This window comes from Athene noctua, unplaced genomic scaffold (genome assembly GCF_965140245.1).
Source record: "Athene noctua unplaced genomic scaffold, bAthNoc1.hap1.1 HAP1_HAP1_scaffold_204, whole genome shotgun sequence".
Classification (NCBI taxonomy): Eukaryota; Metazoa; Chordata; class Aves; order Strigiformes; family Strigidae; genus Athene; species Athene noctua.
Window position 1 is genome coordinate 72501 of NW_027437673.1, and position 2500 is coordinate 75000.

Consider the following 2500-nt stretch of genomic DNA (forward strand, 5'->3'; position numbering starts at 1 on the left):
GTCAATATACAATCCCAGATATTTCTCGGTGTTGTTTGGGTGTATCATATTGAGGGGAGTGCCTTTGATAGTCCATGGGGGACAGTCATTGATGGTATATGAGTCTTTTGTCGGCTTGATGTAAAAGCCGTGACATTTTTCCCCTTGTGTTTTGAGACCTGTTAGGTCACAGAATATTCTAACAATGTCCAAGTTCTTTTGCATCCCCTCCCAAGAGCTACTTAGTAATACTAGATCATCAGCGAATGCCATAGTTGTTATTTGCTTCGTGTGGTGCTGATAACCAAGACCTTCCTCTTCCAGTTTGCACAGGAGAGGATCTATAGCTAGATTAAATAGGATCGGAGACATCGGATCACCCTGCTTAACACCGATCTGAATCCTAATAGACTCTGACTGCTCCTTCTTCGTATCAATGTATGTTTTGGTATTCTTGTACATATTGGAGATGAGGCTGATGATGTGATTGTCAACCCCTTTCTGTCTCAGAACTTCTATTATATGAGCATGGCTGACGGTGTCGAAGGCTTTGGCAATGTCGACAAATACCACTCCCAGGGGCCGTCGTTCAGTCTTTGCATGTCTTATCAGTAGCTTCAGGAGCTTCAGGTTTTCAGAACATCCTGATGATCTTATAAATCCCCTCTGTCTCGGATTGATCGGGCATGCTTTTGTTATTCTCGCTGTCAGGATCCTGGAGAACAGCCTCAGGACTATCGATCCGATGGTGATTGGTCGCCAGTTGTTGATGTCGGTCTGACGCTCCTGTAAGGCTGATTTAGATATTAATACAGTTCTGCATTCCTTGATGACGTCTGGAATGGCGCCTGATAGCAGCCACAGGTTGAATAGTTCCATCAGCTGTGTGTGGTCCGGATCCATCCCCACGAGGTGCCTCAGATCTAATCCGTCCGGCCCTGGGGCTGCATGCTTGCTCATCTCTTTGATGTTTTTCTTGATCTCTTTGCTTGTGATCATAAGTTCGAAAGCGGTGTTGTCTGATCTGCCCCTCGAGAAGAAGCCACCTAGACCCTGAAACGATCCTGTTGTTTCCCATCTCGTTTGGAAGGTCTTGTGTAGTTCTGCCAGAGGGATGTTGCATCTCAAGGACTCCACGTCATCCAGTATGATACTGGCCAGCTTTCTTCTGTCCATTTGGAATAGGCGCTGGAACCTCAGGAACTGTCCCCTTCTCCTGGCTCTCTTCTTCATCCACTCCGTTGATGTTTTTGCAGGGTGGGCTTTTCGGGTCACCTGGTGCTTCTTCTTTTGGGTGGCCTTCGTTTCTTGAGATAGGTCGAGGCGAGATGAGAAGCAGGTCTCAAATGAATCTTCAATTAGGTCGGCCGCATTGCCATCACCATCGAGCACCTTTCTAAATGTGTCTTGAAGAATGGGCAGCTTTTCTGATGTTATCCATCTTGAAACTGTTCTCTTATACTGGGTTCTTATACCTTCTGCTATAGGGTGTTCATCAGTCTCTCCAGCTGTTTCCAGGTGTTGTACCCAGTCTTGGTTATCATCTTCCACTTCCGCTGGAGGTTTTTTATGAAGGTCTCGTCTCTTATCACTGATTTGTTTTGGTGTTTTGGATGGAATATGTTCTGCAATGAGTTTATTGATATCTCTGGTCCCCTTGTATTGTTGGTCTAATTTGATTAATAGGGCGACTTCTTCCTCTGACCAGCATTTTTTATGTAATCCCCTAGCAGAATTTTCTTTTGGATGGGATGCCGCGATACGTTCCTGATTACGAAGTATGGGGTGGACCAGACGTTTATGCTGTCCTAATCCTATTTTAGTTGTAAATATTTTATTGCATTCCTCACATGAAAAGCCACTCACTGGCTCCTTATTTACAGCCCCTTTACATTTGGGGACATGACATGCTATACTATGGTGTTTCTCATTAGTTCTACCACATTTATTACATTCAAATAAGATCTTCCTTTTCCCGTGGGTTCTCTGCAGGTGTTCTATTAATGATGATATTTTATTAAGTATAGTTTTACAATATGGACAAGAATGTTCTTTGGATGGAATTTTAAGTACCGGTGTATTGGGTACGGGTGTACTATTGGGATGAGAAGGAGGCGATAGAGGATCTGGTTGAACCATGGCCGGTAGTGGTGTGGAGTCCCCCTCTCCCTCAGTGACCCTTCTTTTATTAATCCTGGGTCCCGAAGGGGAAGGTTCTTCACCCTCCTCCGGTAGCATGGCTAAACCTTGCGGAGACGGTTGAGCCATGTCCTTTGGTGATATGGGGTCCCCCTCCACTTCAGCAGCCCTTCCTTTATTAATCTTGGGCTCTGGAGTGGAAGGTTCTTCATACACCTCGGGAAACAAAGCTAAACCATCATATTGTGCATTGGTGGTGTCATTATCAATATATTCATTTGAATTAAATATTGTTATATTTGCTAAATTTACCGTTTCCTCTTTTGAATTAATTTGGTAATTTGTATTATTATGTAATTTCTGTTCTTGATAAATAAGTTGT

At 43.9% G+C, this 2500-nt stretch overlaps 1 pseudogene; it reads right to left on the bottom strand.

Annotated features, from left to right (window-relative positions):
• Positions 1-2500, bottom strand: part of LOC141955392 (28S ribosomal RNA) — an 8724-nt pseudogene that overhangs the window by 2823 nt on the left and 3401 nt on the right.